Below are 12,644 nucleotides of genomic sequence, written 5' to 3'. Positions count from 1 at the left end.
TAATAGTTTGTTTTTTGATTTCCAACAAATAGCACCACCTGCCAACGTAAAGATATAACCAGTGGTAGAACAAGAATCACCAGATAAAGTGTTCCAATCTGCATCAGTAAAGCCTTCAAGTACAGCAGGATATTTTTTATAAAACAAGCCATAGGTTTTTGTACCAACTAAATATTTCATAATTCTCGTTATGGCATGCCAATGTTCACTACCTGGCTTGCTTGTAAACCTGCTAAGTACTCCTACTGCATACGCAATATCAGGCCTAGTGCAATCAGTCACATATCTCAAACTTCCAATTAAGCTAGCATATTCCTTTTGATTTATCACATCATTGTCACTTTGAACAGAAAACAAGTGAACACTTGAATCAAAAGGAGTTATAACATGCTTGCAATCAAGAAAGTTATATTTTTTCAATATTTTCTCAACATAATGTGACTGGTCAAGGAATATTCCATCACATGTTTTAGTAATTTTTATTCCAAGAATTAAATTTGCCTCACCAAGATCTTTCATGTCAAAATGGCTTCTAAAAATATTTTTAGTTTCATCAATAACATTCATGTTGGAGCCAAAGATCAATAAATCATCAACATAGAGGCAAACAATAACATGTGAATTATTCCAAGACTTATGATAGATGCACTTATCACATTCGTTTGTTTTAAAACCATTTTCAATCATGCAGGAATCAAATTTCTCATGCCATTGCTTTGGTGCCTGTTTCAAGCCATATAGGGATTTAGTAAGTTTACACACTTTGCTCTCTTGGCCTGCTTCAATAAAACCTTCGGGTTGTTCCATATAAATTTCCTCATTTAGGTCCCCATTTAAAAAAGCAGTTTTTACATCCATTTGGTGAATGTGCAAATCAAAAATTGCAGCAATAGCAATTAAAAGCCTTATGGATGTAATTCTAGTTACCGGAGAAAAAGTATCAAAAAATTCTAGGCCTTCTAGTTGTTTAAAACCTTTAGCAACTAGTCTAGCCTTATATTTATCAACAGAGCCATCCGGTTTTAACTTTTTTCTAAGGACCCATTTACACCCAATTGTTTTACAACCCGGTGGTAAATCAACTAACTTCCAAGTTTTATTGGAAATAAGTGACTCCATTTCATCATTTACAGCCTCTTTCCAAAAAATAGCATCATGTGAAGATAAAGCTTCTTGTAAATTGAGAGGGTCATCTCCAACATTAAAAACATAAAAATCAGGACCAAAATCTTTTTCTACTCTAGCTCTTTTACTTCTTCTTAACTCAAAATCATCACTTTCTTTATTTTTCAACATAGGAGTAGAAGAGCTAGGTAGTGACAAAATATTTTCGTTAGTCCTATGACCCCCACTATTTTTAGAATCAAATGGAAATTTATTTTTGTGAAAAATAGCATCTCCTGATTCTATTATTATATTATCTTCAAGACTAAAAAATCTATAGGCTGTACTATTTGAAGCATAACCAAGAAAAGCACAAGTAGTGACTTTTTTTTCCTAATTTACTTATTTTGGGATCCATTGGCCTTACATAAGCTAGACAACCCCAAACTCTTAGATATCCCAAATTTGGCTTGTGACCTCTCCACAACTCAAATGGTGTTAATTTAGTCTTTTTATGAGGCACACGATTTAACACATAACAAGCAGTTAAAATAGCTTCACCCCAAAAATTTAAAGGTGCACTCGACTCAATAAGCATGGCATTTGTCAACTCAACCAAAGTTCTATTTTTTCTCTCTGCTACACCATTAGATGCAGGAGAGTAAGGTGGAGTAGTTTCATGAATTATTTCCAACGATCTAACAAAAGAATTAAACTCGTTAGACTCATATTCACGGCCTCTATCACTTCTAATTCTTTTTATTTTTCTACCAAACTGATTTTCAACTTCATGGAGATAAATTTTAAAATTTTCAAACGCATCACTTTTATTTTTCATCAAGAAAACATATGTATACTTAGAAAAGTCATCAATAAAAGTGATAAAATATCTATTTCCTCCACGAGTTAAAATTCCTCCAAGTTCACAAATATCAGTATGAATTAACTCTAATATTTCAGTTTTTCTTTCAACTTGGAAATGAGGCCTCTTTGTGATTTTGGCTTTACTACAAGCCTCACATTTTTCAAAATCCTTTTTAATCATTGGGATTAATCCTAAACTACTCATGATTCCCACATAACGATTATTAATATGACACAAACGAGCATGCCAAAAATTAGTGGAAGAAAGCATGTAAACAGAATTAGTAACTTTATTCATCTCAACATTCAGCTTGAACATCCCATCACAAGCATACCCCTTTCCCACAAAAATACCTTTTTTCACTATTACATATTGATCAGATTCAATAATCTGTTTGAAGCCTGCTTTGTTAAGAAGAAAACTAGACATCAAATTTTTTCTCATGGAAGGAGTAAAAAGCACATCTTTTAGAGTTAACACCCTTCCTGAGGTAAAACTCAACTCGACATCTCCCTTTCCAAGCACTTGAGTAGTGTGAGAATCACCAAGCATGATGGTTTTGGGCTCCTCAAATGGAGTATACACTTTGAACCAATCTTTGTCATAGCAGACATGACGGTTTGCACCAGAATCAGCCCACCATCCATCAACATTTTCAACCATATTTATGTCTGTTATCACCGCCACAAGTGGCTCTTCGGTAACGTTCGCCTGAGGTGTAGGACCACGTTTCCGAAACTTGCAAAATCGAGCAATATGCCCACTCTTGCCACAGACAAAGCATGGTCCTCTATTTTGTGCTTGTTGATGTTGTGCTTGGTTGTTACCACAATTATTTTCTTGGGAGGTCTACCGTTATTTTTCTTAAATATTTTCTTCTTAGGCTTCATAGAGGTATTTTTGTTAGCATTAGGAGCAGCATTATTTGAAGTAATTAAATTTACCTTATTTGTGACGGGTTGTAAGTTACTCTCTTCCATTTGCAAAAGTGCATCTTGGCCCCTTGCTTCTTCCTCCATGCGGATTCGCATAATCAACGTCTCAAGAGAGGTTTCCTTTTGTTTGTGGCGCATATTTTTTTGAAATTCCTTCCATGAAGGTGGAAGTTTATCTATTATGCCACAAATAATAAGGTTATCTCCAATTTTTATATCCTCGGACCTGAGCTCTCCAACGATCATTATAAAATCTTGGGCTTGGTCTGCCACTGATTTGTTGTCCACCATTTGGAAACGAAAAAATCTACTAGCAGCATATTTTTTCGCTCCAGCCTCCTCGGTATCATATTTACTCTGCAACGCTTTCCATATTTTCTTTGCAGTAGAGTAAGTTCTATCATAATAATCATAAAAATTATCTGAAAGACAATTAAGTAAATAATACCGACACTTGTATGAATCTTCATCGTACTGTTCAGTTTTTTCTTGAAGAGAAATAAGTTCTTCATCATTCATGGAAGTGTTGTCAATTTTATTTGGATTCTTCTCAGTTAACACATAAGAAACATTGAGAAGACTTAAGTAGAAAAGTACTTTACCCTTTCATCTCTTAAAATGAGTACCGTTGAACCGAAATGGCTTGTTAAGATCTCCTACTTTGACATCCGCCGATTTTTCAATTGTAGCTCTTTGAATCTCCTTAAAATTGTTGGTGATATTGCAATGAAATTACAATTACAATTGAAAAATAAAAATGAAGAAATAAAATTTCTTCGGCTGAGGCGCGGATATCTCGCTCTCTTTAAGGAGATTCAAGCCCACTGCAGCAAATTTACCGGTCCAGCAGTAATCTTTCTGACTTGTCCCCTCCAGGATACAACAGCCCGAACACGTCGTATAACTCAACGAACTCTGGACAAGATGTTGAGTCCAAAGCTCCACCAAAAGAACACCTTCCTTCAACTAATAAACTCTTTTATTTTTACTTTCCTCACTTTTATGAATTATCCAAAGGATATATATTTTTCCTTTCTACTCTCACAAGTTAAGGAGTTTTTCTATGTATTTGAATGTGTGTTATGGAGAATAATAATTCATCCTTTTATAATGGATGAAAATGTGAAAAATTTGTTCAACAAAAAATGTGAAAAACATTGTCACATTTTTTTACTACAAAGCAATGTGAAACTAAGACCAAATATGTTCATATGGTGGCTACCATGTTCATATGGTGGCTACCATGGTCTTCACATTTTTTTCCACAAAAAATGTGAAAGATATGGTCAACTTTTGTGGCTACCCAAATGAAAATAAAATTACATGGCAAGGCACAAAACATGTGAGGAATTTGGACAAAAATGTGAAAGATATTTGCAATATTAAAATGCTCAAATCCTAACAAGAAATACTCCACCCTTCTCGCATTAAGTCCTATTCCAAGGCCCGATCATGGGTGCTCAGTATCCTCCTTCAACAGCTCCATAATGCACAAGTTGATTCTGTGAAGTTAGTTGATCATTTTCAGTATGCTATGTTCTGTCTTCTTGTCTTGATGTGTTTTGGAGACAAGGTTGAGGAAGCTCAAATCAAGCAAATTGAAAGTATACAACGCAGGTTCCTCCTAGCTCTCCCACGATTCATTATACTCAATTTATTTCCTATAGTTGGGAAAATTATTTTTAGGAATCGCTGAACGAACGCATTGGACTACAACAAGAGCAAGAGAAGATCTTCATTCCTTTGATTGAAGCTCGAAGCAAGGCCAAAGAACAAAAGCCTGAGCATGGTGAGTTGGAGGACGAATTAGTGGTGGCTTATGTGGATACACTGTTGAATTTAGAATTGCAAGAGGAAAACAGGAAACTCAATAATGGAGAAATAATTAGCCTCTGTAGTGAATTCCTAAGTGCTGGAACAGATACGACGTCCACTGCGTTAGAGTGGGTTATGGCCAACTTGGTTAAAAACCCTTCCATTCAAGAAAAACTATATCAAGAAATTGCCAGTGTAGTAGGAGAAAAACAGAGGAAGTTGACAGAAGAGGAGGTGGTGAAGGAGGAAGATTTGCAGAAAATGCCCTACTTGAAAGCAGTGATATTGGAAGGTCTCAGGAGGCACCCTCCTGGCCACTTTGTGATTCCACATACAGTGACTGAGGAAATAGAACTGAACGGCTATATCGTCCCAAAGAATGCAACCATCAATTTCATGATTGCTGACATGGGTTTAGACTCAAAGGTGTGGGAGGATCCCTAGGAATTTAGGCCAGAGAGGTTCTTAGCGGAAGGATCAAATTTTGATATAACAGGAAGTAGAGAGATCAAGATGATGCCATTCGGTGCAGGGAGAAGAATATGTCCTGGTCTTGCGTTGGCTATGCTTCACTTAGAATACTTTGTGGGTAATTTGGTTTGGCATTTCCAATGGAAGCCTGTGGAAGGAGATGATATTGATCTCTCAGAGAAGCTAGAATTCACCGTTGTGATGAAGAATCCACTACGAGCTTGTATCTGCCCGAGAGTTAACTATGTTTGAATTTAGTAATTGGCTCTTTTTATTTGCATACTTCTCTGTTAATGGACTGCTATCCCATTTGAAGTTAAGAAGGGGAATGTTGGTTGATGCCTTGTTGCAATATCAACTCAGCTTGTTTGAATGGTTGTTATGTTTGTCTGCATTGTATTGACTTTATATACAATAATTAACTTTTATTACTCGTATCGTTAAATTCATGGTTATGTAACGACGAGTAGCTATAGATAGCTATGGGTGCAATGATAGATGTTCACTTTGTCAAAACCCATTAATCCTAAGATCATTATGATTGGGCTTCTGTGTTGCAGCCATACTCTTGTTGAAGTAGAAATCACGAGCAAGCCATGTGGCCTACCTAGATGTGAATATGAATGTACGATAAGAGGTGGCCGGGTGGATTAGCATCGGGTGCCCGTCAGGCACTCTGGTTGGGTCGTGATAATAATTATGTTAAATTATATTTTATTATACTAAATAGTTTAATATAATTATTATATAATAAAATAAAATTAAGTGATCATTCGTATAATAGGGAAACATACAAAAGAAGAGAGGCAATATAGTGGCCTTGGAATCTGAAATGCTGCATCTAAGTCACCTTTGCTGATGTAATGGCCCATCCACAAATAATCAAGTGTGGCTTCACGCACGAAATTCGTGCGTAAATACTATTAATGTGTTTTTTTTTTATATTAGTTTGGTTTAACTTTTTTTTTTATACTAGAAAAGTCGCGGATTCCTATCGAGAGATACACACTTAAGCTTCAAATTAACCGCCTGCTCCACCATCGAGAGATACACACTTGCGCTTCAAATTAAATTTTACAAAACTTTTGAGGGGATCCAATGTTACTTTTTAGGATATCGAACCAAAAGAGTGTACTTTTTACAAACATTAAGGACTACTTTGGTCAATTTTCTCCACCACATTTTCCTCGTCCGACTTTTTAGCCACGGAATATTAGATTTTTGTCCTATGTTGCTCTATAAACAAACGTACATGGAAATTGATAAAGGACCAAAAGCTTATCACTTTTTCATAAAAGTAGTGCAATTGGAAGGCAAAAGAGTAATGGAAATCTGGTTTATCATAATCCTCACTCTCTGCATCTCTTTCTTCCTCAAATCCCTCTTTAACCTTATCTCTCCCAATTCCAAATGCAAGAAACTCCCACCGGGCCATACAGTTTTCCGGTGATTGGCAGCTTATTATGGGCAGGAAGGTCCCTCGTTGACTTGGAACCCATCCTATGTGACCTCAAGGCTAAGTACGGCCCTATCATCACACTCAATATTGGGTCTCGTTCCACCATATTCGTAGCCAGCCACTCCTTGCCTACCAAGCTTTAGTCCAGCAAGGCGCTGTTTTCTCCGACAGGCCAAGGGCTGAGCCCATCAGTGCAATCATCAACAGTAACCAGCGCAACATCAACTCCGCCCCATATGGCGTCTTCTCCGTCGAAAACTGAAGCAGAAATACTCCACCCTTCTCGCATCAAGTCCTATTCCAAGGCTCGGTCTTGGGTGTTGGGTATCCTCCTTCAACAGCTCCGTCACTTACAAGTCGATTTCGTGAGGTTAATTGATCATTTTCAGTATGCAATGTTCTGTCTTCTAGTCTTGATGTGCTTTGGGGACAAGCTTGAGGAAGCTCAAATTAAACAAATTGAAAATATATAGCGCAGGTTTCTCGGGGGTCTGCGACGATTCACTATACTCAATAACTTTCCTAGAGTTGGAAACATAATTTTTAGGAGTCGCTGGGAGGAACTCATTGAACTACGACAAGAGCAAGAGAATATATTCATTCCTTTGATTGAAGCTCGAAAGCGGGGCCAAAGAACAAAAGCCCGAGCATGTTGAGTTGGAGGATGAATTAATGGCGGCTTATGTGGATACACTGTTGAATTTGGAATTACCTGATGAAAACAAGAAACTCAATCATGGTGAAATAGTTAGCCTTTGCAGTGAATTCCTAAACGCCGGAACTGATACCACGTCTACTACCTTGCAGTGGGTTATGGCCAACTTGGTCAAAAACCCAGGATAAACTATATCAAGAAATTGCCAGCATGGTGGGAGAAACACAGAGGAAGTTGACAGAAGAGGAGGTGGTGAAGGAGGAAGATTTGCAGAAAATGCCCTAGTTGAAAGCAGTGATATTGGAAGGTCTCAGGAGGCACCCTTATAGCCACTTTGTGATTCCACATACAGTGACTGAGGAAGTAGAACTGAACGGCTATATCGTCCCTAAGAATGCAACCATCAATTTCATGATTGTTGACATGGGTTTAGACCCAAAGGTGTGGGAGGATCCCTTGAAATTTAGGCCAGAGGGGTTCTTAGCGGAAGGATCAGATTTTGATGTAACAGGAAGTAGAGAGATCAAGATGATGCCATTCGGCGCAGGGAGGAGAATATGTCCTGGCTATGCATTGGCTATGGTTCACTTAGAATACTTTGTGGCTTATTTGATTTGGCATTTCCAATGGAAGGCTGTGTAAGGAGATGATGTTGATCTCTCAGAGAAGGTAGAATTCACCGTTGTGATGAAGGACCAACTACGAGCTCATATCCACCCGAGAGTTAACTCTGTTTGAATATGGTATTGGTATTTGGTTCTTTTTGTTTGCAACTTCTCTGTTGATGGACTTCCTTCCCATTGGAAGCTAGAGGGGAAATGATGATTAATGCCTTACTGCAATTTCAGCTCTGCTTGTTTGAGTCCTTATATCGTATTGTTACTTTAAATAAAATGTTTATTTTGATTGTTAAGTAAATTTTATTGTATCGTATTATTAAATCCATCATTATGTAACGACGAGAAGGTATTGACATCTATGTGTACGTGTGTAATCAAGTTTAAGTCACAGCTTGATGAATTCTTTATATTTAGTTGAATCAGTTTCTTTATTTCACCTTTAAAAATCTACTAAGATCTGATCAAGTCGTTTACTTTCATTTCGAAGGGCAGATCATGTTTCGAAAGACAGAAATCTAATAAGATTTCTTTCTCATTTTTATCATGGTGTAGAGGCAGTGGGATCATATGTTCCCCACCCTTCGTTATATTATTGGAACATAAATACCCCTACCGTTATACTTTGGGCTCAAATATGCCCTGATCAGTCAAATATGCAGGTCCCACCTTAAAATAGACACATGGAGGGTTGAGATTACATTAGAGGATCGGGATCATTTTTTCCCCAGCCAACACCCAAAATAACCCATAACTCGACCCAAATGAAGCTACAACAATGGAGTAATCAACCAAACCTTTCTATCCTTATCTTTCTCATCATCTGTAACGTCTACAGAGGCTAATGATGATGAATTTTTTTTTATCTTCTGCTCTGGAATTTCCGATAACAATGGCGGAAAAGCTAATCAGATAGTTAATTTATTCCCTAAACATGAAATCAACAAGGCAACAGGGGATTCTGCATCTGCTATTGAACAACCAAACTTTTTTGTTCTTCAATAGAGCTTGTTTTCATTGCTCTTCAAATGGATGCTTTTGATTTTGGTATTGAGAAAATGGAAAACAGAGTGATTCCGATATTCCACAGTTTCAAAAGCATCGCGAAGCTTTTTCACATCGTTGAGCTTTGCATTGGAGTTTTTGTGCTCTTGTGGAGTTCTACTCAATTGCCTTTTGCGGTCAAAATCTTCGGCGAGCATGTTGACACCCAATTTTGTCCCTCCTCTATTCCAATTCATTTTTTTGAGCTTCTAAGTTATTAATAAATTAAATATCTTAATTTTTTCGCCATTATTATAATTTCTATTACTATATTAATATTGTTAAGTATTAATACGTCGTACATCGCTACTTACTTATTATGTATTGATCATAAGATATAACTTAGGTAATATTTTTACTCTATTATTTCTTTGCTTATATTTTATATACTAATGATAAGATTATTATATTAATGCTAATTATGAAATTTATTATTATTGTTATTATTATTATTACTACATAATATATTTGATCTAATTTAGAATCCAAAAGAAATATGAGAAAAATGGATTTTCAAAACAAGAGTGGGACATTTTATTTACAATTTGGCAAGGATTTGTAGTTAACCATTTGGTCATTTTTATCAGCCCATTTTCCTTTTTGATCAGCCAAATATGGAGCCCATTTCATCAGGTCCAATCCGCAGACCATTATCCTTCCACCCGATTCAGCCCATACCCGCCTTTTACCCGACCCGGTCCACACCTTTACGTTCACTACCTTCAACCCTAATCAAAATAAACACGCCGCACACCTTCTCTCCTCTCTCTTCTCCATCTCTCTCCCCTTTCAAGCCAAAATCAGCTTTCACAGCCATGGCAGAGGGCTTGACAGTTCCATTTCCGTGCAAACTTTCGAACATAGTCAACACAAATGGCCAAAAACTTTTGAAGTTTCTGAAAGGATCAATTTTAGAGATTTGATTTGGACTCCAAACGGCTAATTCATTACATTAAATCTCGAAGCCAGAGTCTCGGTCTCTCCATTTTCGGGCAAGATCTGAATCAAATCACGTGAGTTTCTTCCTATTCTATAACGTTTAAGTTTCAAATGACCTCTGACCAAAAGCTTGATCTCGTTTTCCCGCTCAAGAGTCCTCAAACCCTAGTCTTTTCCACCTATATATATGACATATATCTTCAGCAAAAGGGGGACTTTTGGTGATACGAAGTTGTTTGCTTACAAAGTTTTTTTTTTTAAAACCTAGTCCTGTTCAATACAAAAAAAAATCAACTTTAAGTTAAATTTCTATCGAGTCTAGTCTGGCTTTCTGAATTTTAATTTCTTCTCCTGTTTCCGGCCTGTTTGAGTGAGTCGAGGTTTTGGAAACAAAAAAAATTAGATTCTGTTCTGGACGAGAATCGTACTAAAAAAGGTCCTAGTATCGTTCGCGTTTGAGTGTAGATCGGAGACTCAAGGCCCCATTTCGCTGCACTCGCAAAAGGTCAGCAATCCCCAACCTCTTTCCTTCTAATTTCAGTCTTTAATTCTTTGACTATTATGTGATTATTGTGTTTTAGCGGGTTATTAGTGTTGGTTAATGAGTGATTAGCATGTTTATGGTTTATTCGTCTAATGTGGACGTAGGTTAGTTGTAATCATATAATGTTGGTCCTGTTTTTAGCTAAAAATAAAAGTCTCGCGCACTGATTGGGATAGTTGTTGGTTTAACTTAGCATAGTTTCCCTAGATTTTAATTAATAAAGGTCATTCATGGATCATCTGCTTCAGGTTTAAGTGTATGTATTTTAGATGGTTAGCTAGTCTTATGAACTGATTAATCTCTTTCTTTGAAAACCTGCTTAAATTACATGTTGCCTCCTTATCTGTTGGCCTGTTGAAGCCTCTGATCGTCATTGTCCTTTAATGTCCATGGTTTGATTAATAGTTAAGTATATTGCATTCAAGCATGTTATGTTTAGAGTAAATGATTAAGTTTAGAAGACATATGATTAAGAAATCTACATGCCTTGCCCAAATTTCATTGTGGTAGTGTAATCTTGTCATGAGTCTTTTTTAAGCTTAAAATCCAATCTACTTTAAGGGATTTAGTCATAATTTGAGCTTGAAACAGGCCAAACTTAGTGGATGTGCTTCTGTCTAAATAACTTGCCAACAAACGAAATACTTGAATATGCTAAAAGCTAGTTGGACTCTTGTATGTGTTTTCATGAAGTGATCTGTGCCAAGAGAGGTTTTAATTCGATAGCTGCTCATACTCTATTGGCCCTGGTAATCTCATACATGTCTCCCCTTTAAGTGTTAAACAACATATTTAAACCACTAATGAGGTCCTAAAAAATTAGGATTTACAGAAGGATGACTCACTGATTCCATACTTCAAAATACTGTATATCTAAAATACGTGATAGAAATCCTACTCGTGTACTTTGTCACCATGCATTAAACACAATACCTATTTGTAGCATGACAAGTGAATGTAGGTCATTGTATATGAAAGTCCTTTAGCCCACTGAAACGTTTCAAAGATCTGTGATGCCCTTACTAGTAAACATGATGGAGGTTATCTCTTTGAAAGGTTGCAGTGCCTGTATTCTGAAATCCTGTTAAGCTAAAAAGTAGTGTAGTGACCTGTTTAATTTCCTTTCTGTTAAATAAATATACTTCTTATGGGTACGTTAACTGAAAAAAAAATCATAAATCTTTTTTTTCTTTTTACTTTTGTGACTAGTTAGATGGTTAAAAGGGGAACAGTTGGGTTGTTATGTTTAGATGTCGTAAACTTGAAGCATATATTAAGATCCTTCTTTAAAAATGCTTAATCTGATTTCTATATCTCAGCATGCCTAAAATGGTTGAATTCAACATATGTTTGTTTTGCTTTGAGTGTTTGGTTAAGTATTGACTGTAATAGCGAATGTGACACTGTCGCATTTAATATTTAGCTTAGTGTTTCTCTTGTTTGTTGGTTTGTATGTTCTGATTAGATCTTTAAAATGATTCATAAGTATTGCCGTATCCTTTGTCCCTTCCTCTGGTAGAAGTTGATATGAACCATGAAATAAAGTGTTTTCCTGGTTAAAGAGTTGGTAGAGCTTGCCCCCTCCCCTTTTGCATGTTAGTCAGTTTTGGGACCTATACGTTCAAAATACATGTGCAGTTCGGGTTTTAATCTGGATCTGGGCCTGCCCCCCCCCCCCCCTTTGATGTTTAAGCTTGTTTTTTCTTTTCTTTTCTTTGCATTTATGATCCGGATTGGGTTTTGTTATGTCACGAGAATTAGCTAGAAAATAAATCAGTACCTAGGTGGTCACGTTAAATTCATGGTAAGTATGCATTTAAAATCGTGATATCCTCGGGTAAATTTCCTTGTCACTAATCTTTATCTTTTTTTTACATGTACACTTCGGAGAAAAATGGAGTCTTTACAAAGACTCATTATCCGAACAGTCTCATTTTGAGATTCTGCGGCATTTGGACCTTGCATGCGCATTCCCATTCAGCTCTCATTCTCTCGACATTCATCTGAATAGAAAATAAAGAGAGTGGCTATCCAAACGGCGAACCACTGAAAACTTTACTCTTCTATGGGAGCCTAATATGGCTTTAGTCACCTTATTTTCATTCTCCGATGCTTGTTTATACGTTTGGTGTGACTAACATTTTACCTAGCTGTGCGATTATGATAAATACTTAACTGCTTATTTTAAACCGAGCC

The 12,644-nt window shown here is 36.6% G+C and overlaps 2 pseudogenes; both read left to right on the top strand.

Moving 5' to 3' along the window:
• Positions 1-4,186: 4,186 nt before the first annotated feature.
• LOC132631269 (cytochrome P450 89A2-like) lies at positions 4,187-5,635 on the top strand (annotated as a pseudogene).
• A 359-nt stretch (positions 5,636-5,994) lies between these two features.
• LOC132634107 (cytochrome P450 89A2-like) lies at positions 5,995-8,223 on the top strand (annotated as a pseudogene).
• The last annotated feature ends 4,421 nt before the right edge of the window (positions 8,224-12,644 follow it).

This window comes from Lycium barbarum, chromosome 3, assembly GCF_019175385.1.
Source record: "Lycium barbarum isolate Lr01 chromosome 3, ASM1917538v2, whole genome shotgun sequence".
Taxonomy (NCBI): domain Eukaryota; kingdom Viridiplantae; phylum Streptophyta; class Magnoliopsida; order Solanales; family Solanaceae; genus Lycium; species Lycium barbarum.
This window is presented reverse-complemented; position numbering and strand designations above follow the sequence as displayed.